The sequence below is a fragment of the Crocodylus siamensis genome, chromosome 14 (assembly GCF_052110815.1).
Source record: "Crocodylus siamensis isolate JL-2025a chromosome 14, ASM5211081v1, whole genome shotgun sequence".
Lineage (NCBI taxonomy): Eukaryota > Metazoa > Chordata > Crocodylia > Crocodylidae > Crocodylus > Crocodylus siamensis.
In genome coordinates, this window is record NC_143408.1 from 27552704 (window position 1) to 27566594 (window position 13891).

Genomic DNA, 13891 nt, shown 5'->3' on the forward strand with positions numbered 1-13891 from the left:
TGGACAGTCTTTAATTTATTTCCCGGCGCACACGGACACTGCTGAGAGACTTGATGGCACCAGCTTAAACATAATAAATTACTCAAGTACCAGAGATTAGTTAATAAAGTGTCAAGCGCCCGTAAAGTGCTGCTTTGTCAAAGATACAAAATATTCCTCTGTTTCTCCCAAGATAAATAGCTCTTGCGCGGGGCGCAACGCCCCCATCGCAGGCACCGCGGCAGCCGTCAGGTGCCTCCGTGCACAACGCACCTCCGGCCTGCGCCAAGCTCCGGGAACGAGCTGGCTGGGGATTTTGCACCGCCAGCCAGTCCTCTCTGAGTCAATGGATCTTGGATCATGGCAGGCGGTGGCTGGGACTGACTGCAAAATATCGCACAGACCCGCACGGCGCTTCCTCGCCATGTGTTTTCCCAGGCACGGGGTGTAGGCCGACATCTGCTGTTGTTTTCAACCAGGGCAGAGGACGGCGTGCCCTACCAGGAGAGGCTTTTTGCTCCAGAAGGGACCAGGCCCCTAGAATGGCGCTGACTGGCAGCCGGATGACCGCAAGGGGAAGGGGGGACTGGTTTGCTTTATCCACCAGCAGAGCGGGAAGGGGGGTCACCCCCGAAAAGGGTCATTCTGGGAAACTAAGGACAGGTCAAACGCCCATGAGCTCTGGCCCACAGGACAAGCCATCTACCCGTGGGGTCTTGAGTCCAGCAAGCTGCAAAATGCAAGGCTTTTGAGGGCTGTGGTGCTTTGGGATGAATAATGCAGCGCAGCACCCCCAGCCTGAGTGATGCGCAGTGAGATCAATCCCAGGGCATCTGGGCAAACCAGATCAGGTGATTGTGTCACTAGTCAAGGGTGCTCACTACCAGACACTCAAGAGAGCGGTCTCTTTTGGGGAAAGAGCTGGGGATGCAGGAGGGAGCTGCACAGCTATGCCACTGACTCCCTGCATGACCTTGGGCAAGTCTCTTCCTCTCCTGACTGCAAGGTGGGCATAACGGCACTTCCCTGCCTCCCAGAGGTGTCACAGGAACAAACTAGTCAGGGTTTATGGGGCTTTTAGGCATGTGGGAGTCCAAGCTGCACAGAGAGCCACGCTGAGCCCTGCATCCTGCTGGGGTCCCCGGAGGGACGGGACAGGGGTGCAGAGGGAGGAGAGGACCCGGAACGGCAGTGCCTGAAAAGCTGCCCTCGCAACCTGGGGGAAGGCTCAGCCCACTTTGCATTTCCCCCTGGTCTCCAAGGAGGGGACCCCCTGAACCAGGCAAACTGGGGCGTGCAGCGCTCCGACTGCAGAGCCAGCCCAGCTCCTGGCCTCGGCTCCCTCGCGGGACCCTTCATGCAGTGGGCTGCCTCTCCACAAGGGAGAAGCCCCATCTCACCGGGCCTCATGCAATCACTGCACCACCCTTCCCTGTTGCCCTGTCCGTGACCGGGGTTTGCTCGGTGGTGCCTGCAGCTGGGGCTCGTTGCCCGAGCAGCCGCAGTCATGCCTTCCCTTAGCGACCTGCCAGGCGCCGAGGCAGGCTCTCCGTCTGGCCTTTCCATTGCTAGAGGTCCCTGGCTCCTCCCCGTTGCTGGCCACGGTGCCCGCCTGCTCACCGTCTGGGCACGGGGCACTGCACTACTTGAAGCTGGGGGCACAGACACGCTCTGCCTCGCAGGTGCATTGCTTTCCAGGATGCCCCGACCCCGGCCTTGCACAGAGCCTTCCGCTACCTGGAGGGCGAAGCTAAATCATCGCTCAGGCTGCAAATTCCCTCTGACTGGTCGGGAGCTTGGAGGACATCCCAGGCAAACACAGTGTCACCTCTGCCAGTGGCTGCGCAGCACCGAGCGAGCCGCGCTCAGCACTGCCAAGCCCTGGAGCGGAGACGGCTCCTACCGCTCTGTGCCATCTCCCAGCCCATGCAATGCACTGCTGCCGTGCAAGGCTAAATGTGCTGTGTGGTCCAGCCCTCCTCACACACCGTGGGCCCACCCTCAATGAGAGCAGCACAGGATGTGCTCCTCTGGACTCCTGGGTCCCTGTGCCAATGCTCCCATTGCCAGCACCCACAGCAGGACGGGGGTGAGGTGATGGGAAGCAGCCACAGCATCTCGGTGGAGCAGCTGCTACCCCCATGCACCATTCGCTATGCGAGCTGCAGAGGCCCCATGCAAGTATGCCCTTCCCCCTGCTGCTGCTGCTCACCCCTCCTGGGTGCACTGGGGATATGTGTGCAGCACATGCATTGCCCCCCAGCCCCCCAAACTAGCTGAGCTGCATGCTAAAGAAGCATAGAAAATGAGGGCTGGAAGGGAACGCTCCTACCAGTGCAACCTAGGATGCTGTTAGCTTTCTTCACAAGGGCACACTGTTGGCTCCTATTCAGCTTATTGTCCCCTGTCACCCCCAGGTCCTCTCCAGTCGCTCTCCAACCCTCCTGGGAGCACCAAGCAGGGCCCAGACCCTCCTGCTGAGCCAAGACTCTCTCACATCATCTCCTCTCTCTGGGCTTTCCCCCCAGGGCCCTTACAACACCGGAGGGAATAGCCTCCCACAGGACACACTGCCATGCACCCTTCTCATCTGGACCCAGACACACTGGAAAGCATGAAGCAGTCACCCCCTACAATGCCAAATTCTCCAGTCCTGCTTGAGTTTAACCATGGGGCAAAGCAGGGCCTGGTCCTGCGGGTTTCAATGTCCCCCGGTAGGGCCAGATGCCAAGCGCACTCGTGCAAGGGACAGACCTGCCCCGGCTGGTGCAGGATGAGGACTCGCAGCCATCCGCTCCCAAACTATTTGCACCTTTGCTGCATCAGGGGAGACACCCATCAAGCCGGGGGGCATAGGAAATGGGCCTGCAATAGCCGCGTGGGGCTCGAAGGAGCAGAACCCAGGACGGGGACAAGCAGCTGGCTCCGAAAGCGCCCAAGGCGGCGCACACTGCACCCCTGCAAGGTGATTGGCAGCTCCAAGGTGCCGCTACGCCGCCAGAACGGATCTCACTAGGTGTTTCTGCCCTTGTGCCGCTTGATTTAATTACCACGCAGCAGAGAGTGCATTTAGAGCCGAGTAATTACAGGGAGAGGTGGGATTATTTTTGGGTGCATATTTAAAATGTGCTGCAGGGAGCAACAGGAAGCCAATTCTGATCCTGGTTATTACATGCAGCAGCTTTGGAGGTGTGTTGTGTACGGAGGCTCGGGAGCGTTCCCCGGGGGGCGTCTGCGCGGACACGTGGGGACGTGTCGGGGCAGGACGCGGGCGTGCGGCAGGGAGCGCTTGGCCCCTGCTCCGTCTAGCAGGCATGTCTCACCTGGTAAGGGGCACTGTAGCTGCTCTGCTCCTTTCAACCCCTGAATGTGGCAACCACGAAGTCCACACATGTCCAGGATCGCTGCCACCTGTGCTAGTTAACAGACCTGCCCCTTCTCCCTGGCTGGATTTTAAGCAAGGTGGTAGCAGGCTCCTACCAGGCCTTACGTGGGCCTTTTGCTTTCATCTCCTCCTGCTCCTCTCCGCTCACACCCTCCCTGTGCAGCGCCTGATATGCTGAGATGGTAAGCTGTTCAGGACAAAGCCCGTTTCTGAACCGGTACCGCTACCTATCCATATTACTGGAGCACCGGGAGGCCAGACCAAGACCAGGGGGCAAGCATGCTGGATGCTGCACGCGCACGCGCTAGCGGTGGGGCATGCCCCAGAGACTCCGACCCCGAGACAGCACCGCTGCTCCATGACAGAGCTAGGGACCCAGCTTGGCCTCTTCATGCCCACCCCATTGCACCAGCCTTAGCCTCTCATGAGCCTAAGATGCTGGATGGGCACCTCCCTGCTGCTTCGCCTTGCCAGTGCCCAGCTGTGTTGCAGAGAGCATGCCCCGGGCGCATTGCATGCCCCAGATGGTCTCTGGGAGGATTTCTTTGCAGTCCATCAGCAAACCTTTCCAACTGGGATACTGCGTGCAGACTTCCTCCCCCAACCTTAGGAGGCCTGATGCTTTGGCTTGTTTGATTTTTCAATGCTGGCAGCACAAGGAGCAGATAACATATTCAAAGAGGCTTTCAGAGCTCCCATGATGTGACCAAGTGGCTGCGGGTTATATTCTGGCTTCTTTATTACAAAGGGGCTCAGTATTTCATCGAAGCAAACAACTGATTTCCTACTGCATGACATGCGCCTCTCCATCCATCTCTGCTCCCTCCCATCTCCCCCTCGCGCATGCCAGCTATACTCGCTCTCTGTCCATGCGACACACACAGAGATGTTTCTTCCCCTTGGATCTTTCCTTCCAAGGGTGGCAATACTGCATCTTCCTTGTCAAATCAGTTGTATTTGTCGCATTGGTGCATATCTCAATGCGGCTGTCTGGCTCGTGCGCCAAGAGATTAATTTGGTTGCTGTGAAGGACCGTGAAAGAGGAAGGGTTTCCAGGAAAGTTTCTTGATGAGCCGGGCTGGGCTTGGGGTCGTTCTAGCCAAGCATGTTCTCGTTGCACTGCCCCAGGAGACCCAGTCCCTGTGCAAGAGGCTGCACAAACACAGGACCAAAGGCCAGCCCTGGCCCCTCTTCCTGGGGACACATCTGTCCTCCATCATAGCAGCATCTGAGCTGCAGCAGAGGCCTTCAGTCCCCATCTCATTAGCAGTGCAGAGCATTGTGCCAGGTGACTGAGTCCCCACGTGCAGGCATCGTGGTTGCCACATCCAGGGGTTGGAAGGAGCAGTGCAGCCGCAAAGCCACCACCCCTGTTCACACGGTGCATGGCTCTGCTCCATAGCCCTCACCTTGGAGCATGGTGCATGTGGACAGCGCTGCTGTCAGGGCTGGGGAAGCCACAGGGTTTCAAAGGGCTGCTCCTGAGCAAAGGCTTTGCACACAAAAGCAGCCAGGTGCAGCACGGATATTGGCTCTTATACCTGTTTGGGGACAGCATTGCACCCACTTCGGGAGAGGATTCATTTACTGAGTTGAAGCATTGAGTCACCCTGTGCTTGGAGACTGGTGGAAGCTGGGGAAGGAGGAGGGTGGGGAAAGCAGGAGGGTTCTCAGCTGGCCCTAATCATCACGCGACAGCAGCAAACAACGAGGGGCAGGTGAGCGCAAAGTGCTTCTTGCAAAATGTGCCTTGACTTTTTATCCAACACAGCCAAAGCCCCACGGGCTGAGCTGGGCTGCAGGTAACCAGGCTAACCCACCACCCCAGGCAGCAGGCCCCTCAGGCCCTTTGCACTTTGGCTACCTTGCAGATGGAGCAGCATTTGACTGGCTTATGGAGCTACAGCTCCTGGGTACTAACCCTGGTCTCCTTGCTAACTCCCTTTGTGTCCTCCTTGCCTCAGTTGCCCTTTCTGTAAATGGGTCTAATCCTCTACTGCCTTGTGTAGGGACCCGCAGAGACATAAACATGAACAAAAGCATTTAGGAGCTGATTGCAAGTCACAGCCATTTGCTGCAGGTGTATGTGGTGCCTGCCCAGGGCTGGGGAGATGCGCCAGCCAGATCCGAAGGCAGCAGCCATGCAGGGAATTGGCACAGCTACGGCCCAGCTGCGCTCAGGGTTCAGCACAGAAGGGGCCGGGCAGGCTGGACCCAGCTCGGTGGCATCTGAGCCTCAGGGGAAGAGTAGTGCTGGAGCGAGCTGGGCCCCGGTGCTCTGAATCTGGGGCATGACCAACGCAAGGCACCGGAGCGCAGGGCATCCCGGTGCCGCCTGCCGCCAGGCCCATGCACGAGGCATCAGCGCTGGCCCGCAGCCGAGCGGCTGCACAGAGCCGGCGCCCAGTTCTCACCCCAGGCAACAGCCCCTGAGCTGGGGAGGAGATGCGGGGCGCTCCCCTTCCCTTCCCTCAGCGCCGCGCCGACCCCTGTCTGCAAAGAGCCCCACCCCAGCACGTGCCAGCCCCCACCGAGCCTTCCTCCTCCCTGCACTGAAACCTCCCTCTTCTCTGCTGTTGCTAAACACTTCTCCCTCGAGCGTGCAGGGAGCTGCATCCCTTCCTTGCCGTGCTCCAGCCCGGGGGAGGGCCCATAGCAGAGCCCCTGCCCCTCTGCAGCACGCTCTCAGAGGAACAGGAAATTCAAACTGGGCGGTGGGGCTTTTGTAGATGAAGACCCACCCCTGGGCGGAGCTATGCTAATGAGGCAGGGCCCCATCCTCCTTGGCCAGCCCTGCAGCCTGGGCCCAGGCTGGGGGTCACCCCCCTTGGGTCTTTGTACACAGACAGCACCAAAGCCGGAGAGCTGAAGCAAGCACCCTCCCTCTGCTGAGCTCTGGGACAGGTCTGGCCACTCTGCTTAGTGCCCAAATAAGCAGTTTTTAAACCCAAAAGCTTGCTTAATTTTTTTTTTCCCAATTTATTTAAGTTGGTCTAATAAAAGATATCAGATTCACCCAAGGAACCTTGTCTGCCTGTGTCCTTACACCAACACGGCTACAACCTGCACCCAAATAAGCAGGGGGCTTTAGTGAACACCGCCCCTGGGCGTGGAGATGGATCACTCCCCGTGCAAGCCTCGGCCCTGGCCCAAGCCAGGCACGTGCACCGGTGTGTCTGTAACCGGTGTGCTTTAACGAATCGCCTTTGGCCACCTCCTGGCCCTGGGGTGTTTGCTCTGGTTGGGCACCAATGTTCACAAAGACCAACTGCTTGAACGCTCGCAGGACTCGAAGAGCAAAGCCGCACGCCCCCGCACCCCTCGGCCAGGCGTTCCCCCTCAAGGACCGCGCTGGAGCATGCTGGCGGGGGGGGGACTTGCTGCAATCCCGCTCTCGTCCCAGTCGGGCCGACACCAGAAACTGCAACCACAGCAACAGGTCCATACGAAGTCCATAGCCTTCCAACCAGATTTCTGATTAAACTCCAAGCCGTCGTACAAGGAGCTCTTCCTCTTGTGTACGTCTCTGCATGCTTCAGTAGAGTTTGTGGAGTCTATTTACCACATCTAAGACCAATTTCCTCCCCTTCAGTTGCTTTGAAGATAATTGAAGATCCTTGCATTGTCTGCCTTCGAATGCTAAAGCTGGCTAATGCTGAAATCGATGCTTCCTAGTTAATGCTGCTTCTCCATTGGCAGGGAACACTGTGTAACAAAGCCTTGAATGACTGGATCAGCAAATCTTTGCTGGCCGGTGACTTTGTTAATCAGAGAAGGCTGGGAGCGAGTCCTGGCCCCTTTGATAACACCAGCCGTATTGAGTTGTTAAGACTGAATTAAATATTTAATAGCAAACTTTGCAAAACTCTACTGCAGCGGCATGAAACGGCAGAAGCAGCGGGGCACGTGGCGGAGATTTTGCTGGCCGTAGCAAGTTTATGCCAGTGGTAGGCAGGTTCCCAGGCTGCGAGTGGGACTGTAGGAGGTTGAGGCTGCATGGCCATGAGAAAGGAGCTTGCTGGTTTTCAACAGTGGATCAGAGATGAGAGGCAGAGCTCCGCATCCAGCTGCGGGCGCGTCTTCTGCTTTGGAGAACCATCTGTCGCCCTGTCCGGCTGCATCAGATTTTGCAGCACAGGCCCCGCTAAGCCTGGGCAGCCTGTGGAGGATGCTCAGGACTGGGATCCCTCAGTAGGGCAGGGCAAAGCTGCAGCCAGGGGCTGGAAAACAGACGGAAGAGAAGCATGCTGTAAGGAAAAGGATGAAGACAACTCGCCTGCTGCTCTCCCATGGCTGGCTTCCCCTGCTGCACTTCTCTGCACCCAGCATCCCGCCATTGGGAGGATCAGTGTGCGATGCCTCATCTGCATTTCCAAAATCAAAGGATAGCATGAGGTTCAGGTGGCTCTGTCTGTCTGTCACTGCCCGTGCTCATTGATCTATTGATCCTGCTCCTCTCCCGCTCATCAAACCTGCATCTCATCTTGAAAAAAAAAATGCTTTCCTCTCTCTCTCTACAGACTTCCCCCCTCACCCTTCAGGGTTGTTTAACTCTGTGCCACTGCTTAGACTTAATGCACTCCCAGTTTGGGGGACATTTTGCATGACAGGGACTGGCTGAAAGGGACGGTGCCTCTGTCCCTTGCACCCCAAGTGACATGACTGCAGATCTGCCTGGAGTCTGGGGAGAAGGATGGCACGTGCACAGTTTGCAAATGCAAGGTGTGCAGCAGAAGCAGGCGTGCCAGCCTTCAAGGCAATGAAGATACATCTCAGACTTGCTTATTATTATCATCAGAATGATTATTAATGCAAAAAGCTCCAGCTAAAATCAGTGCTAAGTGCCGGGCAGAAATATTGCCCAACACAGGCAGTGCCTTGTGGAGCTTACAGCCCTGCCGAAGCAACATGGACAGAGGATGGTGTTGGGAGGAAACTGAGGCACGCAGTAATGTCGACGCACACGAGGCCTGGGGCAGACAGGACCTGTGCCCTGGGGCTCACAGACCTCAGTGAGGCCTCCTCACATCAAAGTCATTGCTCTTCCTGTCCTGCTGACTCTGTTGCTGTACTTGAACCTGCCCTGCCCTTCACACCAGGGTCCTCTCCAAGCTCCAGCCCAGCTCCTTAGTCCCCTTCCCACCACTTCCTTGCCCCTGGAACAGAGTGCAAGGCTCTTGTCCACCTCCCCAGCCTAGCGGCTGGGCCACTAATAGCCTTAGGGGAAGGCAAACTGGGCAACTACCCTGGGCCCCACACTTTAAGGGGCCCCAAAACTTTGCAACAATTTTTTGTGTGTGTACGGGGAGAGTTATTAAAAACTTTTTTCTTTCTTCAACTATGAATAAGTTTCATGGATATGGCACAGTGAAATCAAAACAAAAAATGCCCAACTTTTTTATAGGCCATCAAAATTAAGCCAAATGACTCTCTTGCCCAACAACCCTAAGGCCACAACTGCTGGGCTGGATGCCATCCCAGGGGCTGCCCGGGCAAAAGCAGAGGTCCCTGGCGAGGAGCTGGTGTCCTGTGCAGTAGGTGTTGGAAATGCAGAGAGCAGCTTGCAGCGAGCTTTGGAGAAAACACCCTTCCTGACGACCTGCGTCTCTCATCAGCTCTGCGACGGCTCCTGCAGTGGGAGAGAAGCCGGGGTGCACCTCGTTCCCCCTTCCCGGGCCAGCCGGGGTGCACGCCTGCCAGTACTCTGGGGGAGAAGCCGGGGAAGAGCCTGCAAATTCATGGTTGCGTGCATGCGTGTGCAGGCCCACGTGTGTGTACCTCCTTGTGTGCACGCGCGCGTGTGGGACCAAGGAGCAGAGGGGCAGACTCAACAGCAGCAGCGTTGCACTGACAGCCAGCGACACGCCGTCTCTGGTCCTCGGCCCAGCCTGGCTGCAGGGAAGCCTCGGAGCATCACCCCAACACGCACCATTTCCGAGCTGTCCCGGGAGAGACCGGCAGACCCCTCCGACAGGCAAGGGGAGACGGGCTGGTTGTCTGCCCTGTCAGGTGGTGTCGGTGCCAGCGAGAGACAGGGAAGAGCTGAGATGGAGAGAAAATACAAATCCTCCGGAGACTCGGAGCTGGAGCAAAGGAGCCAGCAGGGACTCGAGCTGCTCTATAGGGACGGCTTGGAGGGGGAGGACAGGGCAGAAGTGTCAGGCGGGAAGCGGAGTGAATGTAACACAAGTGAATAAAACAGGCGACCCTTGCGTGCAGCTATAATGGGGTCATGGGCTTGGTATGTAATTCTCAGACTATCTGTCTCAACACACACCCATCTATTTTCCTATCCTCCCACATACACCTGCCCGGCCCCTCTCTCTCCCCACGCAAACCCCTCTGCAATTGCACCCCTCCTTCCCACTCTCCCATGTAAAGAGTATTAACCAGTAACAATTCATTTGCTAATTGCCAGACACGGCTCCTGTGCCCAAGCCCCGCTTCTGCCCTGCTCCTCTGCTCATTTCTGCACGCGGCTTCATTTTTTTTATATACCTCCCATAAACTTTATTGCACGGCCATGAAAACTCATTATGTCACCTGAGCACGGTGGGCCGGCGTAATGCACAGGCCATTTTTATGAGGCTGGGCAGATTGCTGGTCAGACCTCTAACGAGGGACCCCAGTGGCTTTATGGAAAACAGCTCCTTTTTATGGAGTTATGGACAAGATGCGAACGCGGGGAACACCGCAGAGGGCACCGGCGCCTCCATTTCCAATGACCTGCCCCCTTCTCTGTACATCAAGAAACACCCTTTGAAAGGCAGGGGCTGCCTCACCTCTTGCAGCCTGGATGAGAAGGACGCTGCGGGCTCTCGAGGCTGAAATGGGTTGCCTTGCAGGATGTTTTCTCCCGTGTCCACCAGCCCGTTCCAGTCTGCTCCCAGGGCTGGGCTTAGCGCCTATCAGGGAAGCCGGGCAGATGGTTTCCACCGACACGTTTTCTGAACAAGAAACCCCAGGGGTTTGCACTCGGGGCTCGGTGAGGTTTTAGCACACAATATTGCAGGGTGGCATTGGGAGGTGGCAACGTGGTGGGTCCAGCAGCAAGCGCTTGGTTTCATCTCGATGCTCTGGGGAAATGAAACCCGTGTCCCAGCTGGCTCGGCAGCACCGCTGGTTACCGGAAGGGCCTTCAGGTTGTGAGCCAGCACCGTCCGTTCAAACCTGCCCCAGCCCTTCTCACCCGGCACTGGATAAGGAGCTGCAGTGAGCCAGTGGAGGGGAAAAAGAGAGACAAGGGTCCCGGCTGGCTGGGGCTGGAGCCAGGCATCCTCACCGCCAAACCTTCTCACCTCGATGCTCATGAGCCTCAGGTGCCTGACGCCTTTGCAAAGGCTGCATGCTCCAGCACGCAAACCCTTGTGCTTTGCCCTCCTCTGAAGCCTGAAGGTTTGTGTCCCGGCCCCTTTCCCACTGCCTGGTGGCTGCACGGCCGGCGCTACGGCAGCAGAAGGGGCTCTGCAGGAGAGGCCTCGTGGTGCGCAGGGCATGCAATTTTAATTCCAGCAAAGCCTGACCTAGATGCTCGCACACTTGTACATGCCTGCTCCTGACAGGGACATGCTTGTCCTGGTACGACTAAATTAGAAGATGTAGAGAGTACAGAAGCTGGAAGGAAGATAATTGTATTCCTAAAAGAGACCGGGAGTAAAAGGACGTGTTAATTATGCAGGGAAACCCATCGGAGCTGCGGAGACGCAGCAGAAGACGTTAATGTTTTAGCAGCGACCGTTTGCTGGGAGAGACAGAGCAAAGCAGACTTGGAAATCCTGCCTCACCCTCTCAGCAAGGCAAGGGGACCTTGCTCCGCTGGGGCCCTGTTGTCTGCAACCAGCCCGGGGTAGATCACTCCCGTTTGGGGTCTCTGAAATGTCCGTGAGGAGATGGGGTTTGTCCAGCACGCCTTCCCAAACCCCGTCCCTTCTCCTGCCTCTAGCACAGGCCTGGCCATACCCTGGCTTCACCCCCATGCCCCCCTTCAATGCAGCCTGATCCAGAACGGGGGTCTGAATCATCCAGGCACAAGCCGTGGGCCCCCAGCAGACAGCGGGAGCTCCCAGGCAGAAGGGGCGCAGGGATTCAGGCTGCATAGCGGGCTGCACAAAAGCCCCGACCCTCCAGCTTTTGTGCTGCAGGCCAGGCCCATCTCTCCTCTTCCCCAGCTGTGCTCAGTGGCATCGCCTGGGGCACTACGTGTTTGGGAACAGGCGCCGGAGGAAGGGGTGCGATGCTTCACAGGGCAGCGCTGGCTTCGCAGCTGGAGCTGCTTGCAGCTTACAAAAGCGTTGCATGTCACCAGGGGGCTGGGGATGGGCTGGGGATGTGGCCTCCCCCCCAGGAGGCCCTCCAGCAAGCCCCCAGCTCAGCAGGTGCTGCTGTTACCTTCCAAGGGGAGTGGGCGACTTCTCCCTCGCCGGCACGAAGCGCGTCCCTCAGGGCACCTGCAGTCGCACCCTGGGCTGGAGGCGGGAGTGCTCTCCCCATGGCCTATGGGGAAGTCCCTGCCCAAGCCAAAAATGGGGCCTGGTCCCTGCCTGCCTGGCCCGAAATCTGCACCGCCCTGAGCTCCCTCGCTCTCCTGCACGACTGGCTCTGTCTGACTTGGTCTCTCCATCCTACCACCGCGGCCCACAAATTGCAGATGCAAAAGCCGCCGGCACTATGACCCCTCTCCCGCTGCGATGGCTGGGAGGGAGGTGGGTGGGCAGGTAGGTACTTTGGGGGGCTGTTCATCCTCCTGCGTTCAGCGTGCGCCGCCCTCGGGACACTGCTCGTGCGCTGCTCCTCTGTGCGAGGTCAGCGGCGCCGCGTCTTGCGTTGGTCCCCGCCAAGGAGCTCTCGTTCACGCAGGAGGCGCTGGAGGCCGGCTGGGGCGGAGCAGCTTGTGTCCTCTTCCCTGGTTGCGGGGAGGGCTCCTCACCACCTTCGACCCAGGCCTCTGCCCGCCTCCGTCACCATCCTTCCCCGACTGAGTTATTTCTGCACCATCTCGGCGACCCCCGGTGAGGCCGGAGCAGGGCGAGGGCTGTGCCGGGCACGGCCCACCAGACGCAGGCTGCTGGCTGCCGCCTTCTCTCTGCCCTGCATCACAGGCTGCTTCTCCTTCCCCCTGGAAAAAGAAAAGCATCTTGCATTTGCTTAGTTAAAAAGGCAACTTGCCCTCCAGGAATTCCTCCGGAGGCTGCTGGCCTTTCCACACGCCGCGGATAAACACTGCAGTCAGGGATCGGAGGAGATTTCTCCAAAGAGCTGCGATTAAAGCCTAACCTTTTCCAGGGCACCTGTTAACTCCTGCAGGCCTGCTCTTCCCTGGGCTGCAAAGGCACTTGCAGGACATCCTGGCTGCCCTTGGCCAAACGCTGCGGCGGTCGGTGCTCTCTGCCCGTGGCTCTGGGGGAGCGCTGCTCATCTTGGGTATTTATGACCCCAGGATGCCAAGGATATGAATACTGCTTCATCCAATATTTCTGAAGGGCAGGTTCATGCCGCAAATACGTGGCTGCACTGGGCTACGTGTCTGCTAATGGTCCCCCCTGCACTGAGTGCACGGCTCCTTCAGCTCTGGCCACGCTTTGCAGCCCCGGAGAACGCTTGATGCACATCCAGTCATTTCCCCAACCCTCCTGGAAGGGGATCACTGGGCACCTTATGCACTGACGTGGCTTTGGTGGGATGTTCGCTGCCCTGCTACCTGGTGGGGAAGGGCAGTCCAGACCCCAGAAGGGGGAGGATTTCCACTGGGAATGCCCAGCTGGGAGGTCAAAGGGAAAACAGGCTGCTGATGGAGCTGCTTTCTCAGGCCTGGCCCATCCGTGCAGGTCCCCGAGGCTGCTCCTGGTCCCACGTGTGCCCTGCAAGCCCCAGCTAATGCCCAGGATAAATGTAAAATGGTCCTTCGTCTGGGGTGGGTTTGGGAGGATTGGGCAGCGGTGGCACATGGGCCCCTCCGGCCATGCCAGTACATCATACTCGCAGTGCAATGCTGGTGTCAGCCGCTCGCCCAGCAGCTGCAGAAACGCCTGCCGGCCCCTTCGCCGGCGCCGCACGGCGTGACGCTTGGCCCTGCCATTACACCTCTGCTGGAGGCGCAGGCGCGCGGTGCCCCTCCGCCGGCCGGGCGCAGCATTTCCTTGGCACTTGGCACGGGGACAATGCCCCCGGCATGGATGTGCAGCCGAGTGCAGCCAAGAGGAGCTGAGCGCGGAGCAGGCAGGGCCGATTCCCCCAGCCTGATTGCACCGCGTAACGAACGGGGCCCCCCAACGGGAGGAAATTAGGGGGGCTATTAAGGGAACTGCAACCTCCATCTTCTCCTTCTTGGGCCTGAGAACAGCTGTTGAACAAAATGGATTTGCACAGAGCAATCATTTCGCTGCATTGCTTAATATAGCTCTCAGCTAAAGATATAATTGAGCCGGTTCCCTAATCAATCTCTGCATAAGCAGAGGTTCCTTTCTGGTGTCCATTTGCAGGAAGCGCAGCGTCAGGCTTCGCGAGCCCAGGAGCGGTGCTGGTCGGGTC